Source organism: Arachis ipaensis, chromosome B3 (assembly GCF_059453495.1).
Source record: "Arachis ipaensis isolate K30076 ecotype BB chromosome B3, ASM5945349v1, whole genome shotgun sequence".
In the NCBI taxonomy this organism is placed as follows: domain Eukaryota; kingdom Viridiplantae; phylum Streptophyta; class Magnoliopsida; order Fabales; family Fabaceae; genus Arachis; species Arachis ipaensis.
Genome location: NC_142438.1, coordinates 22,870,420 through 22,886,296, shown reverse-complemented (window position 1 = coordinate 22,886,296; position 15,877 = coordinate 22,870,420). Strand labels below are relative to the sequence as shown.

Here is a 15,877-nt window from a genome sequence, read left to right as displayed (position 1 = left end):
ACAATTAATATTTTGATTCAAAAATTTCAAGTTTGTTACTTACTTGTTAAGAAAGATTCAAACTTTAAGTTATAGAATCATATCTTGTGATTTCTTGTGAATCAAGTCATTAATTGTGATTTTAAAAATCAAATCTTTTTCAAAAACTAATTTCAATCATATCTTTTCAAAAATATCTTCTTATCTTATCTTTTTCAAAAATTTGATTTCAAAATATCTTTTCTAACTTCCTAACTTCTTATCTTTTCAAAATTTGTTTCAACTAACTAACTAACTTTTGTTTGTTTCTTATCTTTTTCAAAACCACCTAACTAACTCTCTCTCTCTAATTTTCGAAAATATCTCCCTCTTTTTCAAAAATTCTTTTTAATTAATTAATTATTTTAACTTTTGATTTTAAACTTTTCAAAAAAAAAATTACTAACCTTTTTCAAAAATTATTTTCGAAAATCCTCTCCCTCTCTCATCTTATTCTATTTATTTATTCATCTACTAACATCTCTTCCTCACATCATTCACCAAATTCGAACCCCCTCTTCTATCTGTGTTCGAATTTTTTTCTTCTTTTCTTCTTCTACTAACAATAAGGAACCTCTATACTGTTACATAAAGGATTCCTCTTCTTTTCTTTTTCTCTTCTCTTTCTTATGAGCAGGGACAAAGAAAAAGGCATTCTTGTTGAAGCTGATCCAGAACCTGAAAGGACTCTGAAGAGGAAACTAAGAGAAGCTAAATTACAACAAACCAGAGACAACCTTATTGAAAATTTCGAACAAGTAAAGGAGATGGCAGCCGAACCCAACAACAATAATGCAAGGAGAATGCTTGGTGACTTTACTGCACCAAATTCCAATTTACATGGAAGAAGCATCTCAATTCCGGCCATTGGAGCAAACAATTTTGAGCTAAAACCTCAGCTAGTTTCTCTGATGCAGCAGAACTGCAAGTTTCATGGACTTCTATCTGAAGATCCTTTTCAGTTCTTAACTGAGTTCTTGCAGATCTGTGATACTGTTAAGACTAATGGAGTAGATCCTGAAGTCTACAGGCTCATGCTTTTCCCTTTTGCTGTAAGAGACAGAGCTAGGGTGTGGTTGGACTCTCAACCCAGAGATAGCCTGAACTCTTGGGATAAGCTGGTCACGGCTTTCTTAGCCAAGTTCTTTCCTCCTCAAAAGCTGAGCAAGCTTAGAGTGGATGTTCAAACCTTCAGACAGAAAGAAGGTGAATCCCTCTATGAAGCTTGGGAAAGATACAAGCAGCTGACCAAAAAGTGTCCTTCTGACATGCTTTCAGAATGGACCATCCTGGATATATTCTATGATGGTTTATCTGAGCTATCAAAGATGTCATTGGATACTTCTGCAGGTGGATCCATTCACCTAAAGAAAACGCCTGCAGAAGCTCAAGAACTCATTGACATGGTTGCTAATAACCAGTTTATGTACACTTCTGAGAGGAATCCTGTGAGTAATGGGATGCCTATGAAGAAGGGAGTTCTTGAAATTGATACTCTGAATGCCATATTGGCTCAGAATAAAATATTGACTCAGCAAGTCAATATGATTTCTCAGAGTCTGAATGGAATGCAAGCTGCATCCAACAGTACTCAAGAGGCTTCTTATGAAGAAGAAGCTTATGATCCTGAGAACCCTACAATAGCAGAGGTAAATTACATGGGTGAACCATATGGAAACACCTATAATCCATCATGGAGAAATCATCCAAATCTCTCATGGAAAGATCAAAGGCCTCAACAAGGCTTTAATAATGGTGGAAGAAACAGGTTTAGCAATAACAAGCCTTTTCCATCATCCACTCAGCAACAGACAGAGAACTCTGAACAAAGTACCTCTAATTTAGCAAACTTAGTCTCTGATCTATCCAAGGCCACTGCAAGTTTCATGAATGAAACAAGGTCTTCCATTAGAAATTTGGAAGCACAAGTGGGCCAGCTGAGTAAAAGGATCACTGAAATCCCTCCTAGTACTCTCCCAAGCAATACAGAAGAGAATCCAAAAGGAGAGTGCAAGGCCATTGACATAAGCACCATGGCCGAACCTGTGAAGGAAGGAGAGGACGTGAATCCCAAGGAGGAAGACCTCCTGGGACGCCCAGTGATTAATAAGGAGTTACCCTCTAAGGAACCAAAGGAATCTGAGGCTCATATAGAGACCATAGAGATTCCATTGAACCTCCTTATGCCATTCATGAGCTCTGATGAGTATTCCTCTTCTGAAAAAAATGAGGATGTTACTGAAGAGCAAGCTGCCAAGTTCCTTGGTACAATCATGAAGCTGAATGCCAAATTATTTGGTATTGAGACTTGGGAAAATGAACCTCCCTTGTTCACCAATGAACTAAGTGATCTGGATCAACTGACATTGCCTCAGAAGAGACAGGATCCTGAAAAGTTCATAATACCTTGTACCATAGGCACCATGATCTTTAAGGCTCTGTGTGACCTTGGTTCAGGAATAAACCTCATGCCCCTCTCTGTAATAGAGAAATTGGGAATCTATGGGGTACAAGCTGCTAAAATCTTATTAGAGATGACAGATAATTCAAGAAAACAGGCTTATGGACAAGTAGAGGACGTGTTAGTAAAGGTTGAAGGCCTTTACATCCCTGCTGATTTCATAGTCCTGGATACTGGAAAGGAAGAGGATGAATCCATCATTCTAGGAAGACCTTTCCTAGCCACAGCAAGAGCTGTGATTGATGTGGACAGAGGAGAATTGATCCTTCAATTAAATAAGGACAACCTTGTGTTTACAACTCAAGGATCTCTCTCTGCATTCATGGAGAGGAAGCAGAAAAAGCTTCTCTCAAAGCAGAGTCAACTAAAGCCCCCACAGTCAGACTCTAAGTTTGGTGTTGGGAGGCCACAACCAAACTCTAAGTTTGGTGTTGAACTCCCATATCCAAACTCTAAGTTTGGTGTTGGGGGAGTCTCAACAATGCTCTGAACATCTGTGAGGCTCCATGAGAGCCCACTGTCAAGCTATTGACATTAAAGAAGCGCTTGTTGGGAGGCAACCCAATTTTTATTTATCTAACTATATTTTTCTTAGTTATATGTCTTTATAGGTTCATGATCATGTGGAGTCACAAAATAAACAAAAAAATCAAAAACGGAATCAAAAACAGCAGAAGAAAAATCACACCCTGGAGGAGCATCTGTCTGGCGTTCAACGCCAGAACAGAGCATGGTTCTGGCGCTGAACGCCCAAAATGGGTAGTGTCTGGGTGCTGAACACCCAGAACAGGCATGGTTCTGGCGTTCAACGCCAGAAATGGCCAACAAATGGGCGTTGAACGCCCAAAATGGGCACCAACCTGACGCTGAACGCCCAGAATTGTGTGCAAGGGCATTTTACATGCCTAATTTGGTGCAAGGTTGTAAATCCTTGAACACCTCAGGATCTGTGGACCCCACAGGATCACCTCAGGATCTGTGGACCCCACAGGATCCCCACCTACCTTCACTCACTTCTTCTCACCCCTCTTTCACACAATCCCATAAACATTCTCCCCCAAAACCCTTCACCAATTACCTCAATCTCTCTTCCCCATCACCTCTTCACCACTCACATCCATCCACTCTTCCCCATAAACCTACCTCATAAACTCCACCTACCTTCAAAATTCAAAATCAATTTCCCACCCAAACCCACCCTAAATGGCCGAACCTTAACCCCCCTCCCTTCCCTATATAAAGCCTTCCATTCTTCCTCATTTTCACACAACACAACCCTCTCTTCTCTTCTTGGCCGAAACACAACCCTTCTCCCTCTCCTCCATTTCTTCTTCTTCTTCTTCTATTCTTTCTTCTCTTGGTGTGGTAAAAGCATAAGCTTTTTGTTTTTCCATTACCATTGATGGCACCTAAGACCGGAGAATCCTCTAGAAAAGGAAAAGGGAAGACAAAAGCTTCCACCTCTGAGTCATGGGAGATGGAAAGGTTCATCTCCAAAGCCCATCAAGACCACTTCTATGATGTTGTGGCCAAGAAGAAGGTGATCCCTGAGGTCCCTTTCAAACTTAAAAGAAATGAGTATCCGGAGATCCGACATGAAATTCAAAGAAGAGGTTGGGAAGTTCTAACAAATCCCATCCAACAAGTCGGCATCCTAATGGTTCAAGAGTTCTATACTAATGCATGGATCACCAAGAACCATGATCAAAGTAAGAACCCGGATCCAAAGAACTATGTTACAATGGTTCGGGGGAAATACTTAGATTTTAGTCCGGAAAATGTGAAGTTGGCGTTCAACTTGCCAAACATGGAAGAGAACGCATGCCCCTACACAAGGAGAGTCAACTTTGATCAAAGGTTGGACCAAGTCCTTATGGACATATGTGTAGAAGGAGCTCAATGGAAGATTGACTCCAAAGGCAAGCCGGTTCAACTAAGAAGATTGGACCTCAAGCATGTAGCTAGAGGATGGTTGGAGTTCATTCAATGCTCAATCATTCCCACTAGCAACCGGTCTAAAGTTACTATAGACCGGGCCATCATGATCCATAGCATCATGATTGGAGAAGAGGTGGAAGTTCATGAGATTATACCTCAAGAACTCTACAAGGTGGCTGACAAGTCCTCCACTATGGCAAGGTTAGCCTTTCCTCACCTCATTTGCCACCTATGCAATTCGGCTGGGATTGACATAGAGGGAGATATCCTCATTAAAGAGGACAAGCCCATCACTAAGAAAAAGATGGAGCAAGCAAGAGAGCCCATTCATGGAGCTCAAGAGGCGTATGAAGCTCATTACCATGAGATCCCGGAGATGCCTCAAATGCACTTTCCTCCACAAAACTATTGGGAGCAAATCAATACCTCCCTAGGAGAATTGAGTTCTAATATGGGACAACTAAGGGTGGAACATCAAGAGCACTCCATCATCGTTCATGAAATAAGAGAAGATCAAAAAGCAATGAGGGAGGAGCAACAAAGACAAGGAAGAGACATAGAAGAGCTCAAGGACATCATTGGTTTCTCAAGAAGGAAACGCCACCATCACTAAGGTGGATTCATTCCTTGTTCTTATTTCTTCTGTTTTTCGTTTTCTCTATGTTAAGTGTTATCTATGTTTGTGTCTTCATTACATGATCATTAGTAGTTAGTAACTTTGTCTTAAAGTTATGAATGTCCTATGAATCCATCACCTCTCTTAAATGAAAAATATTTTAATTCAAAAGAACAAGAAGTACATGAGTTTCGAATTTATCCTTAAACTTAGTTTAATTATATTGATGTGGTGACAATGCTTCTTATTTTCTGAATGTATGCTTGAACAGTGCATATGTCTTTTGAAGTTGTTGTTTAAGAATGTTAAATATGTTGGCTCTTGAAAGAATGATGACAAGGAGACATGTTATTTGATAATCTGAAAAATCATAAAAATGATTCTTGAAGCAAGAAAAAGCAGCAAAGAACAAAGCTTGCAGAAAAAAAATAGAAAGAAAAAGCAAGTAGAAAAAGCCAAAAGCTCTTAAAATCAAGAGGCAAGAGCAAAAAGCCAATAACCCTTAAAACCAAAAGGCAAGGGCAAATAAAAAGGATCCCAAGGCTTTGAGCATCAGTGGATAGGAGGGCCTACAGGAATAAAATCCTGGCCTAAGCGGCTAAACCAAGCTGTCCCTAACCATGTGCTTGTGGCGTGTAGGTGTCAAGTGAAAACTTGAGACTGAGCGGTTAAAGTCAAGGTCCAAAGCAAAAAAAAAAAAAAAGAGTGTGCTTAAGAACCCTGGACACCTCTAATTGGGGACTTTAGCAAAGCTGAGTCACAATCTGAAAAGGTTCACCCAATTATGTGTCTGTGGCATTTATGTATCCGGTGGTAATACTGGAAAACAAAGTGCTTAGGGCCACGGCCAAGACTCATAAAATAGCTGTGTTCAAGAATCATCATACTGAACTAGGAGAGTCAATAACACTATCTAAACTCTGAGTTCCTATAGAAGCCAATCATTCTGAACCTCAATGGATAAAGTGAGATGCCAAAACTATTCAAGAGGCAAAAAGCTATAAGTCCTGCTCATCTGATTGAAGCTATGTTTCATTGATAGTTTGAAATTTATAGTATATTCTCTTTTTTTTATCCTATTTGATTTTCAGTTGCTTGGGGACAAGCAACAATTTAAGTTTGGTGTTGTGATGAGCGGATAATTTATACGCTTTTTGGCATTGTTTTTAGTATGTTTTTAGGAGAATCTAGTTACTTTTAGGGATGTTTTCATTAGTTTTTATGTTAAATTCACATTTCTGGACTTTACTATGAGTTTGTGTGTTTTTCTGTGATTTCAGGTATTTTCTGGTTGAAATTGAGGGACTTGAGCAAAAATCAGATTCAGAGGTTGAAGAAGGACTGCTGATGCTGTTGGATTCTGACCTCCCTGCACTCAAAATGGATTTTCTGGAGCTACAGAACTCAAAATGGCGCGCTTCCAATTGCGTTGGAAAGTAGACATCTAGGGCTTTCCAGCAATATATAATAGTCCAATTCTGGCATTCAACGCCAGCTCTCTGTCCAATTCTGGCGTCCAGCGCCAGAAAAGGATCCAAAACCAGAGTTGAACGCCCAAACTGGCACAAATGCTGGCGTTCAACTCCAAGAAGGACCTCTACACGTGCAACACTCAAGCTCAGCCCAAGCACACACCAAGTGGGCCCCGGAAGTGGATTTATGCATCAATTACTTATTTCTGTAAACCCTAGTAGCTAGTTTGTTATAAATAGGACTTTTTACTATTGTATTAGACATCTTTGGATCATCTTTGGACGCCTGGTTCTTAGATCAGAGGGGCTGGCCATTCGGCCATGCCTAGACCTTTCACTTATGTATTTTTAACGGTAGAGTTTCTACACTCCATAGATTAAGGTGTGGAGCTCTGCTGTTCCTCAAAGATTAATGCAAAGTACTACTGTTTTCTATTCAACTCATCTTATTTTGCTTCTAAGATATTCATTCGCACTTCAATCTGAATGTGATGAACGTGACAATCATCATCATTCCCTATGAACGCATGCCTGACAACCACTTCCATTCTACATTAGATTGAATGAGTATCTCTTAGATCTCTTAATCAGAATCTTCATGGTGTAAGCTAGAATGATGGCGGCATTCAAGAGAATCTGGAAAGTCTAAACCTTGTCTGTGGTATTCCGAGTAGGATTCAATGATTGAATGACTGTGACGAGCTTCAAACTCGCGATTGCTGGGCGTAGTGACAGACGCAAAAGGATAGTAAATCCTATTCCAGCATGATCGAGAACCGACAGATGAATAGCCGTGCCGTGACAGGGTGCGTTGATTATTTTCACTGAGAGGATAGGATGTAAACCATTGACAAGGGTGATGCCTCCAGACGATTAGCCGTGCCGTGACAGGGCATTTGGATCATTTTCCCGAGAGAAGACCGAAAGTAGCCATTGACAATGGTGATGCATCACATAAAGCCAGCCATGGAAAGGAGTAAGACTGATTGGATGAAGATAGCAGGAAAGCAGAGATTCAGAGGAACGAAAGCATCTCTATTCATTTATCTAAAATTCTCACCGATGATTTATATAAGTATTTCTATCCTTTATTCTATGTTTATTTAATTATTATTCGAAAACACCATTATCAATTTATATCTGCCTGACTGAGATTTACAAGGTGACCATAGCTTGCTTCATACCAACAATCTCCGTGGGATTCGACCCTTACTCACGTAAGGTATTACTTGGACGACCCAGTGCACTTGCTGGTTAGTTGTGCGAAGTTGTGAACCATGGTATTGGCATCATGTTTTTGGCGCCATTACCAGGGAAAGAAAGAGCGATGAATTTTACATAATCAAAGTGTAATCACAATTTCTGCGCACCAGTTATAAAGGCAATACGCTTTGATAATGCTGTTGAATTTAGATCACAATCATTTAATGATTATTGTGTGTCAACTGAAATTACTATAGAAGAGCCTGTTTCTCATGTGCACACTCAGAATGGTCTAGCAGAAGGGTGGCTGATTTGTTAGTCCCAACTATCTTTAGGACTAACGTTAGTCCCTTAGTCTAATTTTTAATTTAAACTGTTAGATCATTTTAATATTATATCTAACGGGTGTAGATTAAATACAAATTTATATGTTTAATTTTATTAAATACTCCCTAATATTTAATGTTTTTACAAATAATTCTCTTCATCTTCCTCTTATTATTTGTTTTGCAGATGGGGTCTCTTCTTCTTCTAATCTTCTTCTTCTTCTTTTTCTTCTTCACCACTGCAATGAACTCCGGCACTAACAGCAACTACTAGAGTCTGGATGGAGACTACCCATGAACGCATGCAACTATCAGAGCCTGGATCGAGATTATTCCGCACCCCTGCTCACCTCGCCACTAAAATTTGTGATGTTCTTGTCGTCTGTATGGTCATCGACGTCGTGTGGTGTTTTCCGAGGAGGAGGTCTTTTTCATCGAAGCTACCACACATACATACATAGAGACACACATTTCACACTTGAGACAGAAAAATCAAAAAAGAAGAAACAAAAGAAAAAAAAAGGAAAAAAATGTTTGCTGAAGAGAATGGCCTCAAAGGAGACCCACGACTTCCAGCCATTTCTCAAGCATCAGAGTCGTTCTTCACTTCCCCAACTAAGGTTTTCATTTTTTCTTTTTCTTTTTTCCTTATAACGTTTTTATTTTTATTTTCATTTTTTAGAATAACATAAAAAAATATTTTATTGTAATTTCTTTAATTTTTGAACCTTCTTCATCAATAGATCTATAGCTGTGCCTGTTTGGGTTCATAATATGCTTAGAAGTTTGAAATTGATGGTATGCCACACAAAAGATCAATGAAAAGACATGCATGAGACCAACTATAAGCTAATAGAATAAATCTAGCCATGGAACAAGAAAGGTCAGTAAATAATATTGCATTTTTCTTAATGCAATATATTTGTTGAAACTTATGGTTGAGCAGGACATAATTGAACTTTGTTAATTAGAGGGAGTGAGTGAAGGATTGTTGATGAATTTTTTTAATAGTTAATTGGTATTAAAAATACATTCATGAGAATACTCATAACTCTTTAAAAAGAGTTACTTAATGATAATAATTGAACTTATTTAACAGGGGTAAATATATAGATCATTTAGTATGATGTCAATTTTTACTCAGTTTAATCTCAAGTATGGCATATATTGTCCTGTTTTATACATCGAATAGCTTGTATTCACTCATTTATTTTGTTTTTATGCTTACGGAGAAAATGATTGTGAAACTAATGGAAAAAATAAAGCAAATAGAATCCTAGGAAGACTATTTATAGCTCAAAATATGCTCATATCACATAGAAAATAATGTTAGCACTATGGTTAGGACAACAATAAAGAAAAAGTGATTTTACTAGAATTGGTTTTACTAGAATTGAGTGAAAAAATTTGTATTAAAAATTTGAATGCCTCTAGAGATAGTTGTGATAAATATAACATGTGCTTGTGAAGGATTACCATGTGTTCATAACACGCAGCGGAAGAAAAGAAAGTAATCCTTAAAGATCTATTTTGTGTTTAAACTTTATTCCAATAATATATAGATCAGATCTAAATACCTTTAGACGCTTTAGTAAAAATCACTTTCTCCTTCGATGGTACGAAGGCGCTATGCGTATCCACACCGAGACCAACCTTTGCTGTCAACTCCTTGACCAATGGACATCTGATCTAAATTGAAAAACCTCTTGCAACTCTTTGCACGCCATAAAATTCTTTTCCAATAATCAGGCTCACATACGTTTATGTCTGTAGCGGTAAAGGAATAAAACCCTTATGTTTTATTCTCTCTTTTCTGTGTTTCCTGTACTCTTGGCATACATATATATAGTATGAGATTTGTTACTGATTTTAAATTTGATTCTCAATTCAAATTTAAATCATATCTTTAAATTCCAAATCTGAATCCTTCAAATTTTATGAATCATATCATAACAATTTAAAACATAATCAATTTGGATCTCATCCAAATTTATAATTCAAATTCAGAAATAGAATAACTAATTATTCTCAAATCTCATTTAATACTTTTAATTATTATATTATTATTATATTCTTGGTGCTAGCAAAGAATATAATAATATTTTATTTGAATTAAAATAATTATTTATTTGATCAAATCAAAATAATAATTAAATAATTCTACAGCAAAGATTAGAACACTCGTTAGTGTGTGACCCCATAGGTTCAATACTAAGCGGGTAGTAAATTATAGTCATACTAAATTTACTAATCAAGGTTTGCATCTAGCAACACTCCTCAACGACCCGATAGTTTGAAGTAATATATTTTTACTAAGAACCTTAGAAGAACAAAGTATAATTCCTTCCATCTTTCCAGCTCTTGGTTAACCTTTAGAGTATGGTTTAATTGTCAAACTCTAACTTGTTACCATTATTATAATGAACTGTGAATGACTTAAGAAACTCATTTCTTCATTCATTCAATCCCCTTGGCCAAGGTTTTATTCATCTCAGTCATTATAATCATAGAGCTCAAACTCTTTACCGAGAGTTGACAGATTCCTTATTGACTAATCATTAATTCTACAAGTATTTAAATCATACCCAATATCCATTCAACTAGCACCCTAGGGTATTAGGTGTCCGGAATCAAAGTATAATAAATACATTGTTAATTACTATGATAGTCGCAGGTCAAAGAAAACTCTATTACTATGTTCATCTTGAGAATATCCTATTGACAACTATGCGGTAATTATAACCATTAGAAATTCTCAGAGTGAGTCAGTTCAATGGTCATATCTCTATATGCACCATCTATATATATAATTTAATAAATGAGATCTATTAATCTTCATCTAATGAAGACCATTATATATATATTGATCTTTCCGGATTATTAATGTCCTTTTTAATAATCCTATAACCAAGAACAATTTAGATTAAATTATAAAAGATTTATCTCTTAATATTATGATCACTATCACAATGATAAATCTCTAAATTTAATCAAGGACGTTATTATATTAACATTTTAATATAATAACAATAGCAAATTATATGACATATGATTGATTAGATTATGGTCATACTCCTTATTCCCAACAGCTTGTATAATAAAAAAATTGTCAGTGTTCTTTTTAAAGAGTTTATTAATGAGAATAATGAAACCTCATTATTTATGAGTGAAGGGTGTTCTCTTATATGGTAACTTGGTTGATTTTAATAGTTAATTCATGTCTTCATGAAAAGTCCTAGAAATATCCCTGATTATTTTTAAATTTAACTTATAAAAAAATATAGAGTTGGTTTAAACTTAGGAAATGGCTCAAATATGATGAAGATAGCATATATTAGTTCAAATAAGTAATATACATGCATATATACATTAAGTCAAGTTATGAGCCAACCAGTTAAATCCGTCTTTATTCAAGTTCCACTCACTAATATATGGATCCAACTTCTTAAACTATTAATGAGTTTAGTTCAAATAAAGGAGCTCACGGATGCAGTTCCATTAAATCAAACTTATGAGTTAGCCAAACTCGTTAGAATAAATGTGTTAAAATAGTTTTATATTTTATAGTAGAGTAAAATATTTTTTATATATGTGAGTTGAATTTATACTTGAGATTAAAGTAAAAAAGAAAAGTTACAATATTCATAAATTTAGTGTGTTGTGGTTGAATTTATACTTGAGATTAAAGTAAAATATTTTTTTATATATGTGAGTTAAATTTATACTGCAACTTCCGTAACTACCCTATTTTTTTATTTCAGTTTTCTAAATTTGAATTTTGAAATTTGACATATTAAAATTTGAAATTTAAAATATAAAACTTAACATTTGGAGTAACATCCAGATATTTCCAAAAATTGAATGCTCATGAATGTGATAGCAAGTTTCTGTATTTGACTTTGAATTAAATGTGTACTGGATGACTTTATTACCACGTTCCTTTTCCTATTTTTGATGAGTGATAAAATCTCGCGATATCTCAATTAATTTCACTTGATTTGTTTCCTGTAATTGTTCCTTTATAAAATCCATAACGGCCAGCCAGTTATAAACCCTTTTTGTTGTCAACCTACCTAACCTTGTCGGCAGTACGTTTTACAATTTCAATGGCCATTACAGAGAATGTCACTGCAGTTGCACCTGATTCGGTCTCAAATTCCAAGTAAATAAATTTACTTTTCATCAATTTCAATATTCATTTTACGTATATTAACAGTTAATGTTGCTAATATTTGGTTGCAGGTTTGAAGCTGACCCTTTTATGCGTATAAATGGTGTGGAATTTGTTGCAACGAGTGCAACCCCTACGCAAGACCCGATATTGCCGCAACTGTAGAATGTTTCTATAGATGAGTTATTTCGTGCAATTAAAGTATGTTAGCCATTAGATTATATTAATCCAATAATCCAAAGGAATAAAATCATTTAAATAAGTCTCCACTCCCTACTTGATTAGCCATTAATATAGACCTTGGTGATGTTTATTTACAGGACTTGAGGAGAGATGTGAAGGACCTAGGAGAGCTAAATAAGTCTATGGAAGAACTAACCAAGGCTTCTGGCAACATAGAGAGATCACTCAAGGTGATGGAGTTTAAGCTGTACCATAATGAAGATAAGTGCAAAGACCATGATGAGTACAACACAAACCTACCTCCCAAAGATTCAGTCAGCAATGTTGATTTTACTCAGCAAAGTGTAGACAGGAACCCAATGATGACACCAGTCACTGATCCACTATTGAGAAAGAGGTTGAGATGCAGCCCGGCACAACTCGACAATGATGTCACCATTGATATCTCTGATGCCAAAGATGATGCCACTATATCAGATAAGCATGAATCGGGGTTGTCTCAGGCATCATAATCTTCACGAATTGACAGCATTAAAGGAAAGTCCATTGTCAACCCTCAACTTAGAACCAAGGCTAAGTCTACAGGTTTCCTTGCCAGCAATTACTGTAGGACATTGCCCACTAAGGTAATGGAACCTTGGTTATTAAAACTTTGTCTTTTTTTTTTACTTGCCAGCTTAACCTCAAACCTCATTGCATTATTTCGTAGGTTGAATCCTCATTGACTCGAGGAAAATTGCTCACCTCCCCATTTCCTAATATGCAAGTTGCTAAGATGACAAAGACAGGGGATGCCACATTGTTTTCTGTTCCACGTCGACTCCCTGCTCAATCGGCTGGTGTGCCTTGCCTCCAAGGTGAGAGGTCACTGCCACCAGTATCTAACCCTAACCAAATGGAGAAATCACGTTACTATAAAAATTTATTCAATTAGCACATAATAAAAATTTATATAATATTATAATGAGAACTCTTCACTAAGTTCCATGTCGGCACTTGCATCAGAACCTCCTGCCCAAAACTCTTGATCTTCATAATCTTCTTCAATATCAGATGCCCAAAATCCCTACAAACAAAATATTGATCAATCTCCACTCTTATCAATGAAAATTATATAATTAACATGTGGTACGCAAATCATTAAACCAAGTATTACCATTTCTGCATCTGCATCCAAACCTTCCTCAAAAGGGTTCCTATTTATGCCACAAAAAGTTGCACAACTTGCATTGGTCTGCTGAATGTCCTTTGCCAATGGACAAGATTTTTTATTATGCCCTTCCATGCGACAAATACTACATCATTGTGGTTTTCGTTTTACCTTTTCACCTGGATGACACTTAGACCTACAATTTTGTGGATTCTTAGGAAAAATACCATCTGAATCATTAGCTTCAGCACCAACTTGCTTTTCTTGTTCATCTTTAATCTCGAAATCTTCGATTAGGCTCATAACAGTGTCTCGAACAAGGTTGAATCCCTCCTGCCTTCGACTAGCGACATAGGATAGTTGCCGACACCAATCCATCAAGCATCCATATTGACTCAATATTATAGACTCCCAAGTAACGCCACTTGAATCGAAAGTGCTTGTCTTGGCATTCTTCGACCACCTTTTCAACACAAGAGACTTTGGCAGCTCAAGGATGTTAAGAAACACTAGCACACAAACTATATGCTCACACGGAATTCCAAAAGAATCCATCCTTAAGCATGAACAATTAAATTTCATCATTTCATTATCCACAGACACCTCTCATGAACTATTTAGACTTCCATATTTAGATATTGTATAAAGTACAAATGAATCAAATGCCACATCTTGCACAACCTTCATTCTTGCAGCCCTAACAAGCATTGGTCAAAATATAAAAACTATCTCTCGTGTATAGAAATTTGATGCAGACCTTTCCAGAGGTTCTAATGCTGTTTTAAGTACCGAAAGACCAGATATGGAAACATAGTCAGCTTCAACCTCCTTATATCTTAGGTAGGTAAGACACCGCTTAAAATGCTTTATGAAATCAACCAAATTGTATTGAGATTTAACATATTTTGCAATAATAGAGTGCAAACCTTCACATCGAGAAGTTGTCCTAAATCCCGCAAAAAACTTGCCTCAAATATGTGCAGTGGCCCACATATGGCTTTTCTCGTACATGTCAATAATCCAATTCTTTTCAGCTACACCAAACTCCTCAACCATTCCAAACTACTTCTGCTCAAACACACTAATCTCATAATCTCCTAGCATCAATTTTTAAACATAGATGTAAATTTTGGGTTTCCAACATTACTTGTGGCGTTCCGAATGAGGTGCCAAGCACATAATCTATGATGGGCATTTGGGAATACCGCCTCAATTGCAAACCTCATTGATGGAGCACCATCTGTAATCACAGATACAGGTGCTTTTCCCTTCATGGCTGCCAATAGTTGTTGTAATAACCACACGTAGACCTCCTTACTCTCATTGGTAACTAGAGCACTTCCAAATACCATTGTTTGGTTGTGATGATTCACACCGGAAAACACTACTACCGGACACAAGTACTTGTTCTTCTTGTATGTCACATCAAAGGCAAGCACATCTCCAAATACTTCATAATCTAATTAGCTTCATCCATCACACCAAAATAGAGCTCGCAATACCCCCTTTAGCATCAACTATGTGCTCATAATAGAGGCAAGTATCTTCAGCTTTCTAGTTTTTGAGGTATCGCAATGCCGCTCTAGCATCACCTAGGACATGACGCCTTTGCCTAGCAATCTCATTATACATATCCCTTAAGGTATAATTAACATTCTCATAACCACCTGCTTGATTAGCTAACATAGCATATATATGGGATGTGCTAATGCCTGTCTGCCATTTTTCTATGTGTAGAAAGAAAACCAACTAACATAGAATCAAGGCAATCATGATTGTGCAATTCAACAAACAAAGCCAAATGCCATCTTCCAGTGTAAGCCACAAAACGAACTACAAACCTAGCCAGGCAACCACAACGAGTCTCAGATTTTGGCTCCCTTTTTCTATTTTCTATATTATAATATTTCTCTGGTCTAAATTCCTCACGAGAGCACACAAAAAATTGCTTCACATATTCTCCTTTGCTATTTTTCCAAGTCTTACTTTTTCTAGCACCAAAACCAACAAATTTTGTATAATGGTTATAGAAATCAAATGTTATCTGAAGATTAGGAAAATGAAAACATTCCATCTCATGAGCACCTATGTTCAGAAAATCAACCATGGCAATATTTTCAATATCTTATATTCAATATAATTCATCCACCTCATGTGAAAAACCGTTCCCATCAAACATTGCTTGAAATTCTTGCTTCCCTAAATCCTCAGAATTCACCGCTTCCTGCTCAATTTCATCTTGATACATTCCTTGAAATTTCTCTGTATCATCTGACTTTTCTATCATCTCATCAAAGAATACTCTTTCTTCCATTTTATCATTCACTTCAAGATCCTAC

General features: G+C 36.6%; 1 non-coding gene and 1 pseudogene across 1 annotated transcript; both read right to left on the bottom strand.

The window, feature by feature from the left end:
* Window positions 1-1,184: 1,184 nt before the first annotated feature.
* Window positions 1,185-1,292, bottom strand: LOC148570052 (small nucleolar RNA R71). The gene has a single exon (XR_015908681.1). It is a non-coding gene; the product is annotated as a small nucleolar RNA R71 (small nucleolar RNA).
* A 12,054-nt stretch (window positions 1,293-13,346) lies between these two features.
* On the bottom strand, window positions 13,347-15,852 carry LOC148570051 (protein FAR1-RELATED SEQUENCE 5-like; annotated as a pseudogene).
* Window positions 15,853-15,877: the final 25 nt, after the last annotated feature.